Source organism: Protopterus annectens, chromosome 11.part0, assembly GCF_019279795.1.
Source record: "Protopterus annectens isolate FY-2018-M chromosome 11.part0, PAN1.0, whole genome shotgun sequence".
Lineage (NCBI taxonomy): Eukaryota > Metazoa > Chordata > Ceratodontiformes > Protopteridae > Protopterus > Protopterus annectens.
The window spans coordinates 870952107-870964786 of NC_056745.1; positions in this window are offsets into that span (position 1 = coordinate 870952107).

Below are 12680 nucleotides of genomic sequence, written 5' to 3' on the forward strand. Positions count from 1 at the left end.
ATAGTCACACATGAATAAATGTAAAGAAAGCACATGAGGGGGTGTCAGAGACGGTAAACAAATTTATAATATGTAATGAATGATGAATCAATCCCATACAGCAGATAGTTTATAAAATAAAAAATAAGCAATGCTAACCATTGCACAGCTTTGCTGACTGGGTGTAAGCATTGTGTACATATGAATACTAAGCAATGAATAGCCCAGCTAAGTGGATTTGCCTATTGGTAAGCAATGCTGAAACTGCCCCTTTAAGCACTACCAACCTTAGTTGAGCAGGTTTGCCCGTAGCTTAGCTTAGCTCTGCATATTCAAAACCATCCAGTCATGGCAAAGGGTGGGAAATCAGCTGTATTTAAAGCCCACAGGCAGGAATACAGCTCATAACTGGTTGCAGCTTCCTACCATAGGCAGTATGGCAGGAGTTGGTGAGGGCATGCACTTCTGGGCGCAGTGCTGGGGCATACAGGAGTCCAAGGTCATAGTAGGACTCCTGGTACAAAACCATGAAGAGAGACTGTTGCAGGGCCAGTTCCAGGGTTCCCAATATAAAGCAGAATCCTGGGACCATCTCGGCTGTGATCTCACCAGTACCACTGGTATCCCTCGGATTGGTGAGCAGGTCCAGCACCACTATGCTGACTTGAAGTGGAGGAAGAGAGAGCTCTTGGACGAGTTGGTCCAAGAAACAAGGCAGAGGGGTGATGTCCCAGCAGTGTGTAAGTAGTCATACCAATAACTGTTTACTAATCTCCAGCCTGTGTATGTGATGGATAGGTATACCTAAATGTTCTCTATTTCCCTTACAGCTGCAGCTAAGTGGACTGTGAATCAGGAAGCCCATGCTAGCAGGTTACAAAGGCAGTGTCGCGAGGCTGGTGAGGAACAACCTGCTTGTAGTAGTCATACCAAATAAATATAAAGAAGTAGAAAGTCACCTGGCAGTATAAAAACTATGTATGGGTTGTACTGAATAAACCAGACAATATGACAGTAATAGTCCCATATAGGTCATATTTAAATAAAACTGTAACTGCCTGGCAATAAAGTTCTAAATCCTGGACTGGTTCTGTTTACTCTGGTATTGTATGGCATTTAGTGTTGCATTCTCTGAATAGTAAATGAAGTTTGGCAACAAACTAAGTTGTCCCGGGACATCTTCGGGGCAGGCAAAAGGAGTTAGATGAATATACTATTGGGAGTTACAGGGTTGGGAATGGAAAGGGTTAAATGGAAGGAGGAATGTTTGGGAGGAAATTAAGTAAGAGTGGGGCGGGGCTTAAGGAGTGTAGAAAAGTGTAGCTGGGTAAGAAATCACATTTTGGTGTGAACTTGCTATAGTGAGCTCATGCCCGTGACGACCTATGGGTATTCCAGGAGAGCAGGTAGGCCTAATGGTTACTGGAGAATTGGGGTCTGGTTAGTTACAGTTTTACTGATGATGACAGAATGCATGCCATTGAACTGGCTTTTGCTTGGTTGTTGTGCTCTCTCCTGGCACTGGCTGTTTTTAGACTTTTAGAGAAAGGGGGCCTTCATGGGGGTTACTGGTTAGGGGATATTTTCCCAAAAAAAAAAAATTCTGTAAATATATATATATATATATATATATATATATATATATATATATATATATTGGAATGGGTATATATAAAATAAAGCTAAGGAGATAAACAAGGGTTGTTGCAAGTGGGCGGCGGAGTTTCTTGTGTGTTTTTCTGGACTTTTGCGCTGAATGCTTAGTTTGGTTGGTTCAGTGGTTGAGTCAGGAGCTCCACTGATGGAAGGAACATTATGTCCTCTCAGCTTGTATCATGTATGGGATGATGTATCGCACTTAGTCGACAGCTTGAGTGCCTTTCCGTGGGCTCCTAGTAAGTTTGAGTAATGGTTGCCACTGCGCATGTGCAGTGCGGCACGAATCCTCAACTTTGTATGTTCCTTTTTTGGTTTTGGAAATGTTTCAATGTTTGCCACATAATTTGGCCCCTTTATTAAGATAGAGGCCATACGGGGTTAGTTTGCAGAGGAATTGGTGATGAATCCTTGAGACCCTTGCATAAGTAACACCTGTTATGTGTGGTTAAGTTGGCAGTTGCAAAAATGTTAGTATCGGACTTCTTACACTTTTGAAAATTCATACCAATGCAAGATGTATTATGGCAATTTTTTGACGACAAGGTTTCAAGTTTGTCCCTGATGTGTGGTTTGAGTATCTTAGTTTGCTCTGCCTCTCATAACAGTGTGGTAATATGTGCTCCTCTCAACTGAAGCTGGCAGTTGCTTTCGCGGGTTATGTATAAAGTAGAATAATGGCTGCCACTGTGAGATTCACGGTATGTCCACATTTATGTCTCATTCATTAGAGTGATGGTATTTGAGAATGGACTGACTGCCTATTAGTGAGGGCTTGTAGATTTCATTGGATGCTGACTTTGGAGAGAGAGATTCAGTTACTTTTGCTAGGTTTACTGCTGGCAGCATTGAAGGGCGTTTCACTTTTCTTTCATTCGTGCAGGTCCTCTGTGACTTGTGGGGGTTGGGGGGGTAGAAAGAGCAAAGAGGGCTGCGTTCAATGTTTTCTAGGTTATTTTGAATGATGAGTTATTATATTTGGTGGTGGACATGGGAATGCGTGATCTATTCTTTCTAGTTGATTTGGTGCTCTGAGACTTGGAGACAGTGGTGGCAATTGTTCGCGACTCTCAACAGGTCATCTGGAGCTCCTGCTGAGTGCATCTTTTCACATGCTTTGGGTGGGCAGCACGGTGGTCGGCCTGTGGTGGTCATTCTTTGATTGGGGCTTCTGACTGTTAAATTGTTGGTGGCTCTCCTTGTCAGCTAATATGTTGTGGGGTTGGGAGGGTGGCCTAATGGTTAAGGTGTTTGCCTTACAAACACAATGTGCAGAGTTCGAGTCTCACAAGGGATAATTGGCTAGTCTTAAAATAGCTCACAAGGGCAGTTAGCCTAGTACTAATCCATGAACCTATGAACCTTTGTCGGTGGTGGTGTTTAAATGTTGGAGCACAGGATTGAGAGTTGGAGGACAGAGTTGTGGCTGGCGTGAGGTGCTTCTTTTGGGCCAGCCTGTGGTGCCATGCTCTGAGGTGTTTTCCTCAGCTGGTACCAGTCAAAGGGGGGGGGGCTGCTTTTCTGCGGGCTCTGAGCGAGTTGTTTGGCAGTTGGTGCAGCTTTCAGTTATCCATCTCATCCCATTATTTTAACGCAGTTTGGAATAGAACTGTAAGCTATAACCAGATGTTATCAAACATCACTGCTGTCAATGAGCATTACGTTTTCATTTTCTTTCCCTGACTCTGACACTACTATGCACAAACTTTTCACATGTGTACATTATTTGGTTTTCTCCCTTTTACAGAATTGCAGATGATTTCTATTAAAATGCAACATCGCTGCTCTAACATTGTGACTAGAACCCCCCACAGTCTTTTCGGTGACAGGCAATGCTGAATCCACAAAGAATGACTGTCTTAGCATATCATGGCAGAAAATCGGGTCAAGGACTTCATAATCCATTCCTGAATCAAATATTGAATAGATGTTGGCTCAGTGTTGTATTAATACATTGATAAGAGCTCTTGTTGTTGAGCAAAATGATATTTTTAGACTCATAAGTCATGCATCCAGTCCTGAAGCTGAGTGTACTGTTCTATTAGAGCTGTTGCTTTCTCTGTGTGTACTTTCAGCTTATACATTACTTTTCTGAAGAATATTATTACTATTTAAAAAAAAAAAAAAAGAAAAGAAAAAATAAGGGCAGGCATGGAGCTGGTGGTCAGTGCCATGCAGACAGTAATGGCCGTAGGCTGTACACACAAGTATCAGGGTCAATGATTGGGGGGGATAGTAGCCATCTCAAATAAAACTTGTACTGTTACATAATAAACAGTGCCAAGAACAAAGCCTTCAAATATATTCCAAAACACAGTGAATAATTATAAATGAGAAGTACGTTATGTCATCTTAGTCATACTTTCTTTATAAACAAGATAATTAGAATTATGAGCTAATACCTATAAAATTTTCTTTAACAGATATTCCATAATAAATTTTTTGCAGCTTACAGCTGAGCTAAAAAAAAAAAAAAAAAAAAAAACATAATATGTACAGGCATGCACACAAATATTGCAATACACACAAACATTTTGTGAACCATGGTTATGCAATCACTGCTATAAACATCAGATACTTCTGAAACTTAGGAAGATATTTTCAAATAACATCTGTAAAGACTTAGCATACTTGCAAAAATGTTCTCTCTTAAAGCCACATGCGCACACACACATGCACACGTAGACGACATGGAGCAAGAGACTGCCAATAGACTACCATTCATCATCTGCATCACACAGGAGATCACGAAATCTAAAATCTGATATGTTAGTGTGCCTCATTTGGAGGTGGAAGGTTAAGAGCTAGGCAAATGGTTGTGGATATTGATAGATCCCTCCATGTAGTGGTTAAGTTTAACATACTTGTCGGGTAGTTAAATGTATATTGGGTATTTGATAGGGTCATTGGAAACCTAGCTTCAGTTATTGCTGCATTGTCATGGATGTGTGTGAAGGTGTTACATTCATTCCCGGGTTGGCAGGATAGTTTGGATTTGAAGATGACTTGGAATGTGCGTTATGTATTTTAAATGATTTGCATGGCTTTTCTTTTTTACAGATGGGTCTTTGGAAAGCTGCTGCTATAATTTGGAATAGGTGGGTATCAGGTAGAGCCTTCTCTTTACATATTAAAGGATTTACTTTTGTCCTTTTCTTTGTAGAAGGTGGTGTGCCGAGTACCAGCTGTGGTGATACACAGGGAATTTGCAGGTGATGGAAGCAGTGGTGAGCGAGGAAGTTACACATGGGGAGCGCAAGGTGGCAACAGTTACTGACTGAAACTTGCGAGGTATGGAAATGGAGCAGGCTTCGATTGGGGACCTGAAGGAAAGATGTTCAAAGGTGACTGAGACTGTTTCAAGGGATGTCATGGTTCAGGTGGTGCACAGAGGTCACAGATGCATGGGCAGAGAAGGAACCATCGTCAGTGCCGTGACAAAAAGGAAATTAAAAGATAAGGGATGCTGCTTGCAGAGATATGGGGTTTGTGGAATGGGGCACAATGGGTTTGCAGGTTGTCTACCTCTGTGGGTCATTATGGCACATCCGAATTGGGGGAGGTGTAGGGATAATGTGGGGCATAGCTAGGTGGGCACACAGTAAAGCTGGGCCGAGGATGTTTAGGGAGTATGTGGCTTTTCAGAGGGGGTGGAGCACATCAATTGTAGGATCTTAGACAGCAACTAGGTTAATCATTCTAGGGCCTTGGTGAGTTGGCCAAGCTCGGTTATTTTCAGGTGCTGTGCTAATTGTTTGCAGGAAGGGCTTGGATGTGACCTCTGGGTGTCTGTATGTGGAGAATGATTTTATAGTATCATTCAGTTCTTGGTAGATGGCTAAGGAGGTGTTTGATATGAGATGGGAGTTGCTCCACTGTGGTATTTTGTGGAGATTCACCTTTCAAACAAGTATCATGTTTGTATATTGGGTAAGGTTTTAGAGTGAGTTGCACATGGAACATTTGATTTCTGACTTGGGCTTGTAAGTGTGCAGTTTGGGTATGACTTTTATGGGTGGATAAAGTTTGTTGGAGCATTGTGGGTATAGGGGTGTCTTGAGGACATGGGGGGTGTCGAGATGTGGGCCTAGCTTCAACTGTGGTCGATGGGAGGCTGTGGATGAAAGTTTAGTTAGTTGACAGGAGTGGGAGCATGGTAAGGCATTTTATTTGGTCAGGAGGATGTAGCCACGATTACTGTGAACAGATTGATGAGGGTAATGTTAGACTGAGGTGGTCGAGCTAAGACAATTTAGCAGGGGCAGTTTAGGGGCAGGGTGTACTTTGACCATGCTTAATGGCATTAAGAATGCTTGATTGGTGTATGTAGATAATTTACATTGTTTCTCTTTTCTCTTTCTTTTACAAGTGATGGTAGTTTGGGCCTGAAGGAAGTAGCTTTGGAAGGTGATGGAGTTGACAGGGGGTTGTTTTTACTGTTTGGCTACACTGGCTGTAGAACAGGTCCTGCTCATCAGAGTGATGCAATCTGCACAACGAATGCAGTTAATAGAGGGAGCGAGGGTCCATCACTTGAGGGAAGCTGAGTGAAAGGAAATGTATTCTGTTGGAGTGGATGTTCAGGTGTGGTATAAGGGGGTCACGGGTAATCCTAGGTTATTTACACTCATCAAGACATGTTTTGGTACTGGTATGTTAGGACTTTCGGGTTGATGACAAGGATCAGACTTGCTTTACAGATGATGAGTACACTGAATGATGTTTGACTTAGCCCCTTTTTATGGGGGGCAGTTGGTTAGGAAATTTTTGGAGGAGGGAGGGGGAAAAGCCTGGTCAGGCTGGTGTGACAGAGAAGAGGGGCAGGTTTGAATTCTTCTGTTCCCCCTCTGTTGTTTGGATGTTCATTTGCAGCTGGTGGTTGAGTGTTAAATAAGTGTAGTTTAAGATGCTACTTATTTGGTGGAAGGTAATTCAATAAATGGTGCATGAAGTGAGTCTTGGATGCTGCTTCATAAGGAATGGATGGATGGGTGATTCAGTAAATGGGATATGAAGTGGGTCTTAGACGCTGCTTCAGAAGTAAAGTAAGCGAGTAGGGGCGTTGGACGCTGCTTATGGGGCAGGATGAGTTGGTCACTCTGTCCCGATTAACATTACATGGATATTTATGCTGTGATTAAAGCAAATATACCGTGTTCAGTTGTGGTTAATAAATGTTGGTTATCAAAGCTATGTTATGGAAGTTTAATAATGGTCGTCAAATGTCATTCAGTGTGATGGGTTTATTGAAGGGGACCGAGACAAATGAAGTTTGGCAACAAATTAAGTTGTCCCGGGACATCTTCGGGGCAGGCAAAAGGAGTTAGATAAATATACTATTGGGAGTTACAGGGTTGGGAATGGAAAGGGTTAAATGGAAGGAGGAATGTTTGGGAGGAAATTAAGTAAGGGTGGGGCGGGGCTTAAGGAGTGTAGAGAAGTGTAGCTGGGTAAGTAATCACATTTTGGCATGAACTTGCTACCCACCATCCCTCCCCTTTTCTTGTGGTGGATTAGAGGGGGATTATTTTGTCACTCGGGTCAGGTGGAGAAGAGGGACAGGTTTGACCTCTTCTGTTCCCCCTCTGGTGTTTGGATGTTCATTTGCAGCTGGCGGTTGAGTGTTAAATAAGTGAAGTTTAGGATGCTACTTATTTGGTGGAAGGTAATTCAATAAATGGTGAATGAAGTGAGTCTTGGATGCTGCTTCATAAGGAATGGATGGATGGGTGATTCAATAAATGGGATATGAAGTGAGTCTTGGACGCTGCTTCAGAAGTAAAGTAAGTGAGCAGGGGCGTTGGACACTGCTTACAGGGCAGGATGAGTTAGTCACGCTGTCCTGATTAACATTACATGAATATTTATGCTGTGATTAAAGCAAATATACTGTGTTCAGTTGTGGTTAATAAATGTCGGTTATCAAAGTTATGTTATGGAAGTTTAATAAAGGTTGTCGAATGTCATTCAGTGTGATTTATTTATTGAAGGGGACCGGGAGAATATTGTGTTAACCACAGTTACCCACACTGTGCTACATAAAAAAATGTCTAGGAATGTCTGTATAAGACTGTTGTAAGTACAAGATCAGATTGTACAATCAAGAGAGACTTAGGCAGAAAACACTGAAGAAATAGACAGCAATATCCAAATAGTGCACACTGATGAAACTTAAATCATTGTATTTTTAGCAGACACAGCCATGGTTCAAATCCTCAAAGTGGTAGTATGTTGTATGCATAATCATACCTCTCAACTGTACAGATTTTTGCAGAATGTCCAGATAATTGGCTCATATTTTCTGCCTACTCCTATGTCCCCCTGGCAAATCAGTGGTATGATCTCAGAATTGTAGTCACTAAATAATGATGTACATTTGATTTTCAGACCTCAAAAACCTCCAGAAAATGTATAATAAAACAAATCCTGTCACTAAAGCAACTCTCCAAGTTTATGAGAGCAATATTCAAAATATATCCCTATTTGTACCCCCATTTTGTCAAGCTTTGTCCAGAGTGTGTGCATTAAGAGATTGAGAGGTATGTGCATAATATTAACTAGGAATCTGGGAACATGTGTAGAAACAGTCAGGTAGTGTTAACAAACACTCCCCCCACAGGTCTGTCAGATAAGAAAACGGGGCAGGCATGGACAGGATCCTCTCGCATGAAGTCAGGTCCAGAGATTGGTGCATAGCGAGCTCTGACGGGAGTGGAGATCTGCTATGCCAGCTTGAGGGCTGAGTGGCACATTTAGAGGGTCAGCCTGCCCCTCCTGCTCAGCCCCTTAGCACAACCACCTTCGGGGCCATGAAGGTGCAGTGGTGACTGCCCATGGGTGGGGACATCAGTCCCACTGTTTCCATTTGGGGGATCATGGGCTTCTAATTTCCAAACACCCCTCCCCATCCAAGGTGATTACCCCCCACATGTGTCATATACAGCCCTCTGTATGCTGTCTTGTCTGTCTTGTTTGTCTTCCTACCCAACCTACCTCCCCAGTTATACCTATTATCCTTCCCCAACATTCCACTCTCACCTAAAAAAAAAGGGCAATCTGCCCCCCCAAAATTTTGCCCCATATATAGCTGTCCATTTTGCACACACACTGGACACATGGAATCTGGTCTAATTAGCTTCACAACACATTATTGTTGCCCTCACCCCTCTCTCAGGGGGGTGAGTGTCCAAATCTACCTCCAAATTCAGTATATATGCATAGTTGTTACTGTAGAAGAAATGGACAGCTACGGACCTTCCCTACACCTGCCTGCACATCTCTAGCTAGTTTCCCTATTGTCTTTCCCTCTTTGTGCCCCCTTTTCACCACTTTCCTATCACCCATTTTTTTCTTTTCTTTTAAAGAAATTAGTGCATGGGTAATTGGGGTAAGCACTTTTAAGCAGTAGTTAGCAGGTTTAAGCCTGTTTGTGCAGCACTAAACAGTGCCTACACAGATTAAGTACTTTCAGGCTAACTGTCTGTAAGCATATTTAACTGGAGGTAAGCAAACCCAGGCAAGCCCACTTACAACTGCTTAGAAGTGCCTTAATCACTCTGTATCCAACAGCCCTTGTTCTGCCCAACAACAAAATAATCAGCCCTTGCAAGTTTCAAACACAGAACCCTGCACACCACAGGCACAGCAAGTTACTACAAAGACACTTGCGCTGTAGATAAGTGTGATGTTTTATCAAACATATCATGCAGCACAGTCATTCAACAGTAGGGAAAATGTACTTATATATGTATGTGTACATATATATATATATATATATATATATATATATATATATATATGTGTGTGGGTGTGTGTGTGTGTGTGTGTATATATATATATATATATATATATATATATATATATATATATATATATATATATATATATATATATGTATATTCATACACACACACACACACACACTATATATATATATATATATGTGTGTGTGTGTGTGTGTGTGTGTGTGTGTGTGTAGAGATTATATATATATATATATATATATATATATATATATATATATATATATATTATAGATATATATAATATGACTTCTGCGGTGGTGCAGTGGTAGCGTTGTTGCCTCACAGCAAGAGGTTCTCCCGTTCAATTCTCGGCTGGAGTGCGGGGAGTGCCTTCTGTGTGGAGTCTGCATGTCCTCCCCGTGGTTGGGTGGACGTTTGAAAGACATGCGTAAATGGGCATGCCCTCGTTGAAGGTTGAACATCAAGCTGGCACCTCAGCGTTCGTGAAAATCTACTGCCAATCATTAGCGGACCGGAGTTCCGCTGTGGCGACCCCTAACCGTGAAAAGCCAAAAGACAACAACATATATAGATATATATATATATATATATATATATATATATATATATATATATATATATATATATATATATATATATATGTGTGTGTGTGTGTGTGTGTGTGTGTGTGTGTGTGTGTGTGTGTGTATTGCATTTGGACATCGGATCCACACTCTGAACATCTCACTGCAAAACATTTGATCAAAGGCACTGTAAATGAGGGTTATGGGGCCCAAAATAGGGATCTGTCGTAATTATTGCCATTATCCCTTCCTTCACAGCTGAACTGATCTGACTTGCAACAAAATATCCAGCACTTGCAAGTTTTGAACCTCATACTCTGCCCAACATAGCCACAGCATGTTACCAGTAAGCCATATCTGCTGCAAGGGGTTGGGATGATTTCTCTAACATATCATGCAGAACAGTCAGTCTACCATAGGGAATGTAAAATGTGGACGCATTAAAAATTCTAATGATACGTATGCACACGCTCGTATATCATCATCATCATCTTTCGGCTATTCCTGTTAGGGGTCACCACAGAAGATCATCTGATTCCATTTCTTCCTTTCCTCTCCATTTTGCTCTGTCACACCAACCACCTGCATGTCCTCTTTCACCACATCCATAAACCTTATCTTAGGCCTTCCTCTTTTCCGGTTATCTGGTAGTTTCATCCTTAGCATCCTTTTCCCAATATACTCAGCATCCCTCCTCAGCACATGTCCAAACCAACGTAATATTGCCTCTCTGGCTTTGTCTCCAAACCCTCCAACCTGGGCTGACCCTCTAATATACTTATTCCTAATCCTGTCCACCCTCGTCACACTCAGTGCAAATCTTAACATCTTTAGCTCTGCCAAATCCTGCTCTAACTCCTGCCTTTTTGTCAATGCCACTGTCTCCAACCCATATAACATAGCTGGTCTCACTACCCTATTGTAGACCTTCCCTTTCACTCTTACTGGAACTTGTCTTTCACAAATCACTCCTGACACTCTTCTCCACCCACTCCATCCTGCCTGTAATCTCTTCTTCACCTCTCTTCCACACTCACCATTACTCTGAACTATTGATCCCAAGTATTTAAACACATCCACCTTCACCACCTCTACTTCTTGCATCCTCACCATTCCTCTATCCTCCCTATCATTCACACATATATATTCTGTCTTAGTCCTGCTGGCCTTTATTCCTCTTCTCTCTAGAGCATATCTCCATCTCTCCAGGGTCTCCTCCACCTGTTCCCTACTCTCAGTACAGATCACAATGTCATCTGCAAACATCATAGTCCACGAGGACTCCTGTCTGATCTCGTCTATCAACATGTCCATCACCATTGCAAATAAGAAAGGGCTCAGAGCTGATCTTTGATGTAATACCACTTTCACCTTAAACACATCCGTCACTCCCACTGTAGACCTCACCGCTGTCACACTACCATTGTACATATCCTGTACCACTCTTACATACTTCTCTGACACTCCCGACTTCCTCATACAATACCACAGCTCCTCTCTAGGCACCCTGTCATATGCTTTCTCTAAGTTTACAAAAACACAATGCAACTCCTTCTGACCTTCTCTGTACTTCTCCATCAACACTCTCAAAGCAAACATCGCATCTCTAGTGCTTTTTCCCGACATGAAACCATACTGCTGATCACTAATCATCACGTCCCTTCTTAACCTAACTTCCACTACTCTTTCCCATAACTTCATGCTGTGACTGATCAATTTAACTCCTCTGTAGTTACTACAGCTCTGCACATCACCCTTATTCTTAAAAATCGGTACCAAAACACTTTATCTCCATTCCTCAGGCATCCTCTCATTTTCTAAAATTTCTTTAAACAATCTGGTTAAAAACTCCACTGCCATTTCACCTAAACACCTCCATGCTTCCACAGGTATGTCATCTGGACCAACAGCCTTTCCATTCTTCATCCTCTTCATAGCTATCCTTACTTCCTCCTTGTTAATCCATTGCACTTCATGATTCACTATCCCCACATCATCCAACCCTCTCTCCCTCTCATTCTCTTCATTCATCAACCCCTCAAAGTACTCTTTCCATCTGCTCAACACACTCTCCTCACTTGTAAGTCTGTTTCCCTCATTATCCTTTATCACCTTTGCCTGCTGCACATCTTTTCTAGCTCAATCCCTCTGTCTAGCCAATCAGTACAGGTCATTTTCTCCCTCCTTAGTGTCCAACCTTTCATACAACTCTTCATATGCCTTATCCTTAGCCTTCGCCACCTCTCTCTTTGCCATGCACCTCATCTCCTTATACTCCTGTCTACTTTCTTCATCTCCCTGACAATCCCACTTCTTCTTTGCCAACCTCTTTCTCTGTATACACTCCTGTACTTCCTCATTCCACCACCATGTCTCCTTGTCGTCCTTCCTCTGTCCAGATGTCATACCAAGCACCTTTCTAGCCATCTCCCTTACTAGCTCTGCTGTAGTTGCCCAGCTATTTGGTAACTCTTCACTGCCACTCAGTACCTGTCTTAACTCTTCCCTGAACTCCATCTCACAATTACCCTTTTTCAATTTCTACCATTTGATCCTTGGTGCTGCCCTCACACTCCTCCTCCTCTTCTTGATCACCAACATCATCTTACAAACCACCATCCTATGCTGTCTAACTATAGTTTCCCCAGTCACCACTTTACAGTCTCCAATGCCCTTCAAACTGGCCCTCCTACATAAGATATAATCCACCTGTGTG